Consider the following 14,695-nt stretch of genomic DNA (forward strand, 5'->3'; position numbering starts at 1 on the left):
TCTTGCAGAGAGTCTAAGTGCCAACTTTTGCACTTTCTCTTCTGAGGACCCTCCTCAGTGGGATGCTCTGGGGAAGTATCAGAAGAGATAATGATACCCTACTGTGTGACCTGGAGACTGGTTTGGGCTGGCTGTCCCTGTGGAATGGATGAATGAGGCTCTGGACACAGAATCAAATGAGACAGGGAAGTCAGATCAGACATGGACAGAGTTGTCTAAACTCTAGGTATAACGAATATTACAACCACTACCTTGAAAGCAGACTGCTTGGGAGAAGCAGAAAAAGATGGATTTTACAAAGCAGGTTTTCGGATCATCTGCTCCTGCTGTTCCACTGGCAAACCAACTGAGGAGGGAGTCAGAGCTGAAATATCCAACGCTGATGCTCCAAGGGGAAGAGACAGCTCCGACAACTTCAGAGTCACACCCAACACTCTAGAGGCAGTGCCGACACTTCAGCTCCAAGAAACCATCAGAGTCAAAGAAGCCAATATCTTCAGATCCGAGGAAGACTACTCCAAGGGTTTCAGATCCAATGGCTCTGAAATCGAAGCATGGATTGGAGGAGGAGTTTTGATAGGTGGAGTGGTTCTATGAAAGGATTCCAGACTCAATGAAGTCAGAGCGGAAAGGACTCCCATTTGAATTTGCATCCTGAGAAACTTCCTCATCATCCTATCCACATCTGCCTCGGATAGGCTCCTGGAAGACCAAAGAGAGGAAGCAGTAGAAGTCTCAAATGACATCTTGGAGACTGTTCAGTAAAGGGTGATGGGAGCCTGGATGTGATTGGCTCAGAGATCAAAGGTAGAGAATGGATCAGGTAGGATCTTTTGGATCATAACTTTGTATCTGACACAATTGGATCTGATTTTTATGCAAGTTTAGTTTGAGGCTCCGAAGATGGAGCTCTAGTTGAAGTTGAAGTAGAAAGACGATTCAGGGATCTCTTATGAGACTTTTTGGCCACAGAGTCACCCTTCTTTTCTTGTCTCTTGAGGGCTTGAGCCCCAGCAGTCACAGAGGAATATTTAGAGGGAAGTAAACCCTAAGAATCAATTTGTTCTTCCTGTCTATAACAGCACGGGAGATAAATCCCTTACATATTTCACACCGGACGTCTAGGTGTTTCAGGCCTAGACAATATACACACACAGTGTGGGCATTCAAATTGGGAAATTTATGTCCACACATCACACATTTCGTAAAGCCAAATAGCTCATCAGACATGCTGAATTGGAAATTAATATGAAAACAGAAAAGCTTTTTTTTTTAAATGAGTAAACACGAGAGAAAAGAATTACCAATGATGGTAAATTAGGAAGTACTACAAAAGTAGATAGATAGATAGAAAGTAGTGAGATTTCTAGCCACGATGTGTATCTTCTTCCAATAGCGTAGATATTCAAGCAGCAGACACGATATAAAAACCAATGCCAGTTTATTAAGAAAATGATGAGCGCTTTCGCGTAGTACTAGCTACGCTTCTTCACATGCAAAAGTACTAGAAGAAGAAAAGGGATACTAGAAAAAATATATATGGGCAAAAGGGAAGAAAGAGTAGTACTAAATAATAATATATTAAAGAAAAAAATTAACAGATTTAAACTTACTAACCAACAAGAACTGTTAGAAAATTATACATAAAGCTTGGGAGCTCTCAAATCTATGTCTGATTACAATGGCGGTAGAAGAAATCTGGGGTATGTTAGGTGGCTGGGCATTATGGGTACAGGGAGGAGCTAGAAAGTTCAAGTAATCTACGTTCTGAAAAAAAGCAGCTGAGTCAGATCCCCGAACCCAACAGTTGAGGAATGAATGAAAACATCAGATTATAGATGTAAATAAAACTTCTCTTCCCAAGCAACTCCACAGTAAATCACAAACCAAGACAGGATTGTGCTCTGCCATTGTTCCTTGTAAATTGCTGCTCCAATCTGTCTTCTTAATAGTTTCTAACCTCTTCTGATTGATTCTTATAGTTATCATACAATATCTGATATGCCTACTAATGATCCCCTTTTAACAACAGCTTCTGTTCTAGATTCGACTGAAAAGTCTAACAGAGCAGGTCTTTCATTTAGGATTCCCCTACCCCTTTGCTTATACTGTGATATCAGTCCCCGATAGGGAAGACAGTCACTAATCTGCAGTCCAAACAACTTTTTTGCCTCATCCAACTCAATTAGTTTCCTCTCTAGTTATTTGCTTCCAATACCATGGTTCCTTTGCCAGCTTTCTCTACTAAATTCCAGGCCTCTCTCACGGACTTTCTGTACCTCTACTTGTAGTCATTCTTTCTGACAAAATCTCCTTTCCCTATTCATGTGTTGGCTTGGGTTTTAGAACACTTTCTTCAACTTAATGAATGTAATACTCTGTATGGTGGCTACTATTCCATTTTATTTATTTAACATCTGTTTACCAGGAATGTCTGACTGGCCCAGAAAGTGCTCATTTTCAGCAGATACCCGGGAAGAAAAGCTCCACAATCACAATATTTCAAAAATCAAGTACATATATTTTAAAATCACAAAGTATAATGTTCCATTACAAAACACAAGAATGAAAAATCTTGTAATGAGAAAAGTGTGGAACGTTTCATAGTAAAGTGCAATGAAAAACAACATGACTTGGAGAAAATATGTGAGGAAGAAGTCATATTATTTGCTACATAGATTAGTATGTGATAAATGAGACCTTAGACAATTCTAATACGATACTTAAAGAGATATTAGAGATTACATGATTAGAGACAGTGAGGTGAAATTGAGTGATATCTCAGTATGACAGAGCTGTTCATAGTATGATTATAGAAGGATGAAGGATGGAGAGAAGGACATTATAAGAAGAGTATAGGGTAGAGTATCTTCAGATAGCTTAGGTGAGTAGGAAGAAAAGAGTAAAAGGCAGAGGAAAGGTCTGCAGAGATTAAGTGAATAAGGTAAGTTAGTGGAAAAACAAAAAGGAGTGAAGTAAGATGCTGGAGGGGGTTGTAAAGTGAGATCTAGGGTGAAGAGGATGAATGAAGTATAGTGAGTAAGTTCGGCCAGGATTGGCACAGGTGCAGGTCCAAGATTTTGTAAGATATTCTGTTAGAGAGCATTTAAAGGTAGTAAGTTGGAAATAGTTCTGGTAGTTAAAGGCAAGAGTTCCATTTTTTTTTTTTTTTTGCTATGAGTAGGAGTATAAGCTTTTTCCAGGAGATTTATTTGGCTTATTTATGGTGAGAAGTTGTTTGTCTTCTGATCTAAGATTTCTTTTTGGAAAATATATGTTGATTAAAGGGGTAAGGGCTGTACAGGCTAATGGTTTGTGTATGATTTTTTTATACTGTTATAAGTTGAATGCAGGAGAAGTGGAGGGGAGGGAGTTCCAGTGAGCTAAGGGTATTCAGAGCTTTACAGTGATGGGTAAAGGTGGATGAATGAGTAGCAAACTTGGCAATTGTGCTGTAGCATCTTTCAGGTTTGCTTTTTATGGAGGACGCTAAATTTGTTAGAATTGGTGCTCCATAGAGTAGGGAGGGCAGAAGGTAGGTTTTGGCTACAGTAATTTTTGTGGGTGTGCTCAGAAAATATCTATTTCTGTATAGCATGCCTTGTTTTTGATGGGTGTTCTTCGTATTGCTTTGGCTGTAGAACTCAGTTTTAAGATTATCTTCTATTATGACTCCTAATAGTTTGGTATTGTGGACTAATTCAATTTCAATGCCATTCACTGAAAAGATTTTCACAGATGCTTTGTTAGGGGTGAGAAATTTGGGGGTAAAGAGGAGTTTTTTTTGGGGGGGGATGAGTAAGAGTTATGCTGTTATAAGCCAGGTTTCAATGGAGATGTCAGCTTGAGAGATTTCTCGGAAGCAAGTTAAGGTGTTTGAAGAGCAGATGATGGTAGAGTCATCTGCATATTAAATCAAGGTGCTTTCACAAGACGATGAATGTAGCTTACTGATTAAATATAATATTAAATAGTAAAGGGCTAGAGATGGATCCCTGTGAGACTCCTGCGTAAGTGGGAAGGTATACAGAGATGGATCCTTGCCATTTTACAGCTTGTTGTCGGTTGGCAAGGTAGCCAGAGAACCACTAAACAGATGGAGATGCTAGACTCAGGATGGAAAGCTGTTTGAGAAGTTTTTGGAGAACATGCCAAAGACTTTTGATAGCTTTAGAAATAATGCAGATGCAAATTTATTAGAGATGCAAACTTTATTGACAATGTGTGTAAATGATAGTAATGCAGTAGAGGTGCTGTGGTCTCCGAAATCCATGTTGCATATTGGTGATTAGCTTACTTTGCAAGATATAGTGGAAAATTGTTAATGTATACATCTTTCAAGGATTTTAGAGAGGGGAGACAGGATGGTTATAGGATGGATGGCTCCTCCCCACAAAACCACAATAATTCACATCTATCAATTTTAGAAACACCTTTGCCAGTCTTTTAGCTAGTATAAACAAACACTTAATAATGTGTGTGTGTCTTTCAGCTTTTCCCGGTTAGGGGTCGCCACAGCAGAACTCTGGTCCGCTAATGACTGGTAGTTTAATTTTACATGCTGAGTTACCAGCCCTGACGCACAACCTTCAATGAAGGTACGCCCATTCACGCATTTCTCCACGCAGAAGACGCTCTAGCTGAGAATCGAACCGGACAGCGTCTTACTGTGAGGCGACAATGCTACCGCAGCACCACCACCAAACACTTAATAATAATGGTTTAAAATTGAAATAGGGTCTAAAAGAGGCTGGGTCTGATGGGTCTTTTACCCTCTGAGTAAAACAGCCACCATAACTCTTCACAAATGCTGGTGCTTCCCCTCCTTTAAAATACTATTAAACAAATGTTCAAATCTTTATCACTTTCTTCATTCCTAACTTCCAAACGTCTACATCAATACCATCTGTTCCTGGAGACTTCCCTGAAGATTGATTAAACATCGCAGATTATATCTCATTTCCTCCTGTCTTAACTATTAGTTGTTGAGCTTCATCTTTCTCGAATCTTGGCATAATAAAGTCTTCAATATTCCATATAAATTTCCATTTGTGCTCTTTCTTGGTTTCCACATTCCTCCACTTTACACAAATTTTCATAACATTTCAGAAATCTCTAATACCAATAAAAAATCCCTGGTTATTGTTCTTGTCGCAGGCTGTTTTTTTCCTTTCTTTCTTTTTTTTGTGCAGGAATTGTTATCAAAAAGCAGCAATCTTTCTAAACTTATGATTATTATCCAAATGTTCACTTATTTTCTCTTTAGCACTCTGCAGTTGTTCCTCTTCCTTGCTCTATGACATTCCCATTATTCTACATTTCATAAACCCTTTGTGTCAGCCCTCTAAATTCTCTTATTATTTCTTAGCCATATCTCATTCTCTTATTTGTACTCTACTTTTAAAACTCCTTTTATCCCACTCAGTAGCTATAACTTCTAACTTCTAAAGAAACGTCTGTGCTCTCTAATAATTCTCAAATAATTTCCAATACCCATTCCTTAAATTCTTCTAATTTTAACAGGTAAATGGGAAAGCACTTGTCTCTCATTTTTACTTCATTACCCTGCATTTTCTATCCTAGTTTATACTGGGACATGATCTGCATTAACTACTGGATGTGTCTTGAACCTTTCAATTAAATGCATATGTTCTTATAAAATATATTTTCTATCCAGTCTTGACCAGTTACTGCACCATGGGGAATAATATGTAAAATCAGAGTTCCTACTAATGAACTCATGTCTTCCACACCAAATATTTTCTTTTAAATTTCTTCATAAATCTATCCTCTTTTGTTATACTTTTCATTCTAGGGTCCCGACCTACCCTAACGATTGCAAATCAAGTTTCAGTCTCAACCTATAAGTAATATTCCCTGTTGAAAGCAGATTATTTCTCCCACTTCATAACAGCAGTTTTTGGTGCCACTTCTGCCCCTATTAGAGACTCAGCATTATTTCTCCATTTTCCTTGGTCCCTGATATCCTCCTGAATATCTATTCTGAAATATTTTTAGTCAAATTCACCTATTCATTTCTTTCCAAATGTGTCTACTGCAGCACTGCAATTTGCATTCTGCATTTATTAATATAATTCACTCCTCTTTCTCTCATCTATACCTGTAAAGCCATTTACATTCCAAGATACTATGGATAGATGAGCCATTATGATAAAAAATCTGTTGTTCCCAATTAATATACATGACAAATGTTGTGAAAGTGTACTTTCAACTTTTGCCCTACATGTACACACCGTTTAGCAGGCTTACCTTTGGTATAGTTGTGTCTTCTCATCTCCATTTCAACCTGTGTCATATTTATCAAGGCTTTTTGCAATAATGAAAACTTTCCAACAAAAAAACTAAAGATTTTCAGAACAGCCCCATTCCCTAATAACTTAGCAAGTACAGTTGTGTACACCTACCATAAATGTAGATGTTCAAGTGTATTCACTGTTGCAGTCATTACATTTGGGTTATCTGCCTGCAGGTAGCCCTCAGCCGGCCTGAATATGAAAAGTCTTGGATTCCTGCATCGGATGTTCTCTCTTCTTCCATGACGTCAGGTCGTCAGGGGTATAAAACATGCAGCCAATGCCATTACATCAGTTTTTCTTTCCCCAAATATCAGGTGCCCCCATAATGGACAGCAATTATATGCTAGATTACACATCCAACAAAAAACAAATATACCAGAAAGCTGAAAAAACACTAAAGAAGAAGAAAAGTACAGCCAAGAGAAATCAGGGGGCTGGAGGGAGGGTAACCAGGACTGCAACAGTGAATACACTCAAACATCTACATTTATGGTAAGTGTACACAACTGCACTATGTTCTTAGTGTTTCACTATTGCAGTCATTGCATTTGGGCTGATTCCCAAAGCTAAGGAAGGGAGGAGGAAGTTAGAGAGTGTTAGAGAGCATTAGGACCAGCTATTAAGCCCTGCAAAACTGCAGTGGCAAAACCAGCTCTGGATTTAGAAAAAATAGGCATGTGGTAATGCTTGGTGAAGGTATGTACAGAGCTCCAGGTAGCAGCTTCTAGGATGTCTCTGGTAGGGACACTTCTGAGAAAGGCTGTACAGATAGAGGCAGCCCTGGTGGAATGTGATCTTATGCCCTGTGGGGTAGGTTTTCCATGGTGCTTATAGCAGAAATGAATGCAATGGGCTATCCACTCAGAAATGGTTTGCTTTGAAATGACCTTCCCCTCTGCCCCTGCAGCAAAGTCAACTAGCAGCTGTTCAGATTTTCTGAGAAGCTTAGTCCTGTCCAAATAAAATCTAAGTTGTCTGTGCACGTCCAAAGAGTGCATTATTCGTTCTGCTTTGTTTAGTGGATTTGGGAAAAAAAGTAGGCAAATGAATGGACTGGTTAAGAGCCACACTAGACACCACCTTGGGCATAAAGGAAGGATTAGTCCTGAGGGACACCCTGTCTGCATGGAAGATGATGAAGGGCTCCACTGCCATGAGGGCCTGTAATTCAGACACTCTTCTTGCTGAAGTGATGGCTAGAAGGAAGGGAGGTCTTAAATTTTTGGCACCTCTGAGAAATTGCTTTAGCAGGGGGTGAGAGAAGAGGGGGTGGTTCAGTATTATAATGTGCTGAAATGGTAGAGGCATGAATTTTAATTGATGAGAAGGAAAGGCCTTTGTGGAGCATTTCTGTTAAGTACTGAAGAATATGCAGTAAGCTGGGCACCGTTGTGCCCATCCCCTGAGTCTGGATCCAGGAACAGTATCTTTCCCACTTTTCAGCATACGAATTTCTAGTACTAGGCCTCCTTGCCTCCAGAATGACATCTAGCACCTGTTTACTGAGGGATGCTATTGGAGAGCTCAAGGAATTAGCCAGGCTGCAAGATTCAGGGTTTGAAGTAGAGGGTGCATAATCTGGCCCTCCTGCTGGGACAGCAGGGAAGGGGTCCTGTTTACTGAGGGATGCTATTGGAGAGCTCACGGAATTAGCCTGGCTGCAAGGTTCAAGGTTTGAAGCAGAGGGTGCATAATCTGGCCCTCCTGCTGGGACAGCAGGGAAGGGGTCTGAGGCAGGTGTCATGGTTCCAGCAGTGACATACTGCGCAAGAGGGGGTACCAGTGCTGGCGTGGCCAGTCTGGTGCAATCAGTATTGTCCTTGGTTTGTCCTGTTTGATCTTTAGCAGAACTTTCCAGAGGAGCGGCAGAGGGGGAAAGGCATAAACTGAGAGGCTTTCCCAGGTAATGGACAGGGCATCCACTTTCCAAGCTTGACTGTGGGAAGTCCTTGTGCAGAATTTGTCCAATTGGTAGTTCTGGGGGAATCTCTGGATTCCCCCACTTTTTCTCAAAAGGTTGAATATCTTTGGTTCCAGTTTCCACTTGTGTGGCTCCATGAGATTTCTGCTTAGGTCTGCCAGTGAATTTAGCTTGCCTGGCAGGAATTGAGCTTGTAGGGGAACTTGGTAGCTCAAGGCTGTGTTCCACAGAGCTATGGCTAGTCTGCAGACAGGGTACGAGTGGGTTCCCCCCTGCTTGTTTATGTACCACATAACAGTGGTGTTGTCTGTCTTTACCAGTAATTGTCCTGGAATAATGTGATCCTTGAGGGTTATCAGGGAATTCTGTACAGCTAACATTTCTTTTTGATTGATATGCAGGTGCATCTGACTTGGGTTCCATTTGCCCTGAATGCACTGCCCTGCCAAGTGAGCCCCCCCCCCCCCATGCATAGTCTGATGCGTCTGTTGTTTGTGATTGGGCAGCAGGGGGTAGAGTGAATGGGAGCCCCTTGTTGTGGTAGCAGGCCTCTGTCCACCAAAGAAACTCTTTATACAAGGAATGACAGGAATCATTGATTCCAGGTCCTGAGAATGTTGACACCATAGGCTTTTTAGATACCATTGTAGTTTACTCATATGCAGTCTTGCATATGGAATTAGTAGAATGCAAGAGGCCATGAACCCCAGGGCTTGCAGGATTTCCTTGCAGATAGCTGGGTCTTTGTGGCCAGTAGTTTGAAGTAGGCTGTCAAATAAACGTGTTTCTCTGGCATGAGGTACGCCATCTGGGAAGTTGTGTTCAAGCTTGCTCCAAGGAATACAATTTGTTGGCAGGGTACTAGATGAGATTTCTTTTCGTTTATGGTGTACCCCAGTGAGGTTAAAAGTTTCTTTACAAATGCCAGATGTTTTAGTAGCATGCCCTGGCTTTCTGCCTGAATTAGACAATCATCCAGGTATGGATATATTTGAATATTTCTTTGCCTGCAAAATGCAATGACTGGAGCTAGACACTTTGTGAATACCCTGGGCATAGTAGATAAGCTAAGGGGAAGTGCAGAGAACTGATAGGGCATGGAGCCTGCTCTGAAGCATAGGTATTTCCTGCAAGATTCCCTTATTGGAATGTGCAGGTAAGCTTCCTTTAAGTCTAAGGTTGCCAAACAGGCATCTTTGCCTAGCATAGGAAGCAGTTGTTGAAGCATTAGCATTTTGAATTTTGGAATTATCTAAAAGGTGTTTGGAATAGAGAGGTCCAGGATAGGACACCAGGAGCTGTCTTTTCTAGGTACCAGGAAAAGTCTGGAGTAAAAACTTTGTCCCCTTTCTTCTGCTGGGATGGGTTGAATAGCCCTGATACTTAGAAGAGAGAGAACCTGCTGTTGAGCCTCTGCCCACTGAATTGTGGGTAGGTCTGGCCAACCGTTTGGGGCTGGTAAGGTGTGGAAGTGGAATCTGTATCGTTGGAAAACTATATTTAAAACCCATTTGTCCTGGGTAATAAGTTCAGTTTTTTGCATGCACGGCGATCCTTCCCCCTAAGAAAGCAGGCAGTTCAGCAGGGCTTGGAAGGTTTAAGGTGAAGTCATTGTGACATTTTTCCATAGGGGTGGTGTCTTACTACTTGCTTTGGAAATGGGAGCCCCCCACTGCTTAGACCTGTGAGTACCTTGGGACTGTAGCCTAGGTGGTCTGCTGTTCTTGGGTTTGGACTGAAAAGGCCTGGGAGAGACAGGAAAGGACCAATTCTTAGAAGGCCAATGCCTACTAAATCTGGGAGGCTGTACTTCCAGGAAATCTTTAACTGTTTGCATAGATTTAGCTTTTTCCTCCATCTTTTTAAGGACTACTTCTGCTTTGTTGCCAAAGAGGCGGTCTTGGTTTAAGGGAGCATCCAGTAATTAAGCTTTAACATGATCTGGCAAATTTTGCTCCTTAAGCCAAGTACAGACCCAGTGACAGCAGCCCTGCAAGATGCTTCTAAAGAGTCAAAACCACACTGCAAAGTTTTTACCAACTTTTTCAGCAGAATGCATTAAATCCTGTAATTCTTTATTTTCAGCACAGTCAGGAATCAACATCATTTTCTGTTTAAGTAGTCCCATAATATGCTGCTGATACTTTAACATATGAAACTGGCAGTTTAAGGCCCTAATTGCTGGAACCTGTATTTTGAGTGACTGCTTTCCAATCTATCTGCAAATATACAGAGCTGAGTATATTTTTTTGGTTTTGAGTTTGTACTGTTAGTTGTTGCTTAGATCTCTGTTGAAACTGCCCCACCCCCCACCCCCATTTTCTGCCATGTCTTCAGTTGGTATAAATGTTTTTTACAGCTTGTGTGTTATCTAACTCAAGGATCACTTGCATAAAGTTAGACCGGTAAGTAATAGCCTGCATTTAATTGCTGGAACCTGAGTTCTGAGAGACTGCTTTCCACTCTAGCTGCAAATATACAAAGCTGAGTATATTTTTTTGGTTAGTTTGTACTGTTGGTTGTTGCTTAGATCTCTTTTGAAACTGTTTTGTTCCACCCACGCTCCCTATTTTGGCTTGTAGTAAATTTGGTGGCTTTTGCAGTTGCCCGCCCCACTGAAGATTTGATCTGGGACACTCCCCCAGTCCCATCTCTTTACCACATTCTACCTAATAAACTCTTTCTGCACTTGCTTTTAGTCCTTTTTAATTTAATTGCATTTTTTTTAAACTGGGTTTGGTCTAATATTGCTACATACTCAAGTGTGCTAGCTTGCACTGCATGAGAATTGTTTTTACTACTGTTTTTGCTACTTTTCTGTTAAAAAAAAAAAAAAAATGTAAGCCTGTATCCTACCTTTCCTGTAATTAGTGTTCCAGATACAGATTTGCTGTATCCAGGACTGTATATGTAAGCTTCTAAGCCCCCAAGCCATTCTGTGTTGGAGGGAAGCCTTCTAGCTTATCAGTGGAGTGGCAAGCACTAGGTAACCTGTTTACCACATAAGGAGTGGTTCTGGCCCAGAAATTGTAGTTATTGGCCATTTGGGAATCTCTCCCATCTCTCTCAACTTTCTGATTTGAAAGCCTGCATTTGCACTCGTTTCTGTCCTAGAAATCGTCTAGTGCAGATTCTTAGTTTTAGCACTTAAATTTGTTTATTCGTGCTCAGCACTTGTTCAGAATTTGTAAGCACTAAATAAGCTACTTATTAGTATAGCACTCAACCTTTCTCATTACCTAGAGGTTTTGTACTTACTTTTCTCACTTACTTAGAGAAAAACAGTTCTTGTAATCGCGTTCCTCACTTATCTACAGGAAAATAGTTTTGTATTCAGGCATGTCCAAGGGTCAGCTCCCAGTGCTCTCTCATGTCTATCTGATGAATCTGGGCATCTTGAGGCAATGTACACAGACAACCCTCTCCTCCTACCACCCAACACTACAACCTGTGAGAGATGCACTTATCTAGCCAAACTGGAGGTAAAGCTCTCTCAAACCAAGACTGAACTTGACAGTCATGAGGAGAAGGTAAACATATGCACCACACCACACTCATCACATAGTCTCACTAAATCTACACCACAAAAATCCACACATAGCAACACAAAAACATTCGCGGAGGCTCTCAATAATAATCTGTCTAAGCAACAGAGACCTCCAAAGCAGAAACGCAAGCAACCTGCATTCCCCAACACAAACCAAATGACACATAGCCCACAGATTCAGTGTGCCACTCAACCACAGCCAATAAGGCAAAACAACGTACCCGACACACTAGTCATAGGTGACTCTATAGTCAGGCACACTGATGTCCCACTCACCAGGCTAAACAAGGAGAAAGTTACTGTCAGCTGCCTGTCGGGTGCCAGGATCTGCCACATAACCCACGCACTCAGGTCACTCCACAAGTACAAATATGACTCTGTCATTGTCCATGTTGGTGTGAATAACCTGAGACGTAGCTCCCTGGACTACATGAAAAGAGACATGGAAGAGCTCTACGATCTTGTAGCCCAGGCAGGTATGACCCTAGCCCTGAGTAGCATTCTGCCATCGCCAAGAATTATACCGTAGTACAAGGACAAAATGATTGACTTCAACAATTGGCTAAGCTTCTGGTGTCATTCTAAGGGGAACCAGTATCTGTCTGCTTGGGATGACATGGTCGACAGACCACGATGCTTTGCCACAGATGGCCTGCACCTGTTGCCCCTGGGATTCCAGACACTGGCTAAGGCTCTTGCTGCCCCTATAGTGCCTTTTTTAGGCAAGGTTCAAATAAATTCACCACCGTAACAGGCAAGCAAAAATTGAGGGTAATGCTGCTCAATGCTAGAAGTCTAAATCTCAAAATGCACTCACTCGAGGCATTCCTTAAAATGGAAAACATTGATATCTGTGCAGTGACTGAGACCTGGTTCAAGGCTCCAGAGAGCACCCCTGCACTACCAGGCTATAACTCATACCACACTTTTTGGCCATGTAACCTGGACTGAAACACCAAAGGCAGAGGTGTGTCCATATTCATTAAGGATATCCACACCTCCAGGCTAGCTGCTCAGCATAATGCATCCGATGTTATCCAAGTGCAACAAACACTGGCCAAAACCGCAATCCAAATTGTAGCTTGCTACAGATCCCCCACCATGCCCCAGGATTCCCACTCTTCTTTTCTTGATGTACTGGAAAATATTAGGGTTCAACCAAACACCCTAATAATGGGAGACTTCAACTACCCCACCATTAACTGGGAAAAATACTCATGTACCAAACTCCTTAGCTCAATGCTTTCTGGAATTCATAAACTCCAATGCCCTGGTTCAACTTATCCACACCCCCACCAGGGGCAACAATATCCTAGACCTAGTCATTACCAACATGAGTGACTGGTGTTCCACACCTGAAGTCATCTCCTCATTGGTCCGATCCGACCATAAGCTAATCACCCTTGATATCCACACATCTCGCCCCCACCTCCCATTAAGGATACCACGGTAAAAAATTTCTACAAAGCCAACTTCATGCATCTTAAGACAGAAGTGGTGAACTTCATGACACCCATGCAGATGGACAACACAGTTACAACTGCTGAATCCTACACAAATGCACTCTATAAGCACGTACATGAGTGCATGGATTGTGCTATCCCAAACAGAACCAAGACGCTATCCTCCAAAAAAAGGAATCCAATCTGGTGGTCCCCACCTCCCATTAAGGATACCACAGTAAAAAATTTCTACAAAGCCAACTTCATGCATCTTAAGACAGAAGTGGTGAACTTCATGACACCCATGCAGATGGACAACACAGTTACAACTGCTGAATCCTACACAAATGCACTCTATAAGCACGTACATGAGTGCATGGATTGTGCTATCCCAAACAGAACCAAGACGCTATCCTCCAAAAAAAGGAATCCAATCTGGTGGTCCCCTACCATAAACAAACTGTACAACAGAAGGAAGAAACTGTTGCAAAAGAGAGTAAAATCCCATGAGTGGAGGAGCTCCCTGGTCAGCCTCAGTAAGAAGCTTAGATCCCTTATAAGATCCTCCAAAGCTAGCTGCAAAAACAAAATTGCCACTAATTCTAAGGACAACCACAAAGCATTCTATAGCTATGTCAAGAATCTTGATGGCAACCCCCACATCTGCTCTGAGTTAAAGTACAGCGGCACGAAAATTACAGAACCAACTGATATTGCCAACATCCTGGCAGAAAGATTCAGTGCTAACTTTACCCCCCACCCCCACCCCCTAAAGGGCCCATATCTATACAGGAAGAATGCGGAGTCCCTGTAATCACAACTACGCAGGTAAAAGCTGCACTCTCTAAAGCCAAAAACACAGCATCCATGGGACCAGACAACATCTCAGGCTGCGTTTTACATGAACTTCAGAATTAACTGGCTCCCCACTTAAGCACCATGTTCAATAATAGCCTCGCATAAGGCATTGTGCCCACTGAATGGTGCACAGCAACAGTTATCCCACTCCACAAAGGGAGAGCCACCACTGATCTCGGGAACTATCGACCTATTAGCCTGACGAGCCTGGTCTGCAAGGCCATGGAACTCAAAGACATTGGTAACCGCCAAACTCTGGATCCCACCCAGTTCGGGTTTGTGAAAGGCAGATCATGCCTCCTGAACCTGATCGACTTCTTTGAGGCAGTCACCAAAGCTGTAGATGAGGGTAAGGTGGTTCACACAGCCTATCTTGACCTCGCCAAGGCTTTTGACACCATCCCCCATTCTGGAATTATAGCTAAACTCACTAAACTAGGTATAAATCCCTACGTCACAAGATGGGTTGCCAACTGGCTCACTGACAGAATCCACACTGTAAAAGTTGCAGACTCCAAATCTGACCTCAAAGCAGTGACAAGTGGAGTAACACAGGGTTCCGTTCTGGGACCTCTCCTGTTTGGTATCTACTTCTCTGAAGTACAGGCTA

Source organism: Protopterus annectens, chromosome 6.part0, assembly GCF_019279795.1.
Source record: "Protopterus annectens isolate FY-2018-M chromosome 6.part0, PAN1.0, whole genome shotgun sequence".
In the NCBI taxonomy this organism is placed as follows: domain Eukaryota; kingdom Metazoa; phylum Chordata; order Ceratodontiformes; family Protopteridae; genus Protopterus; species Protopterus annectens.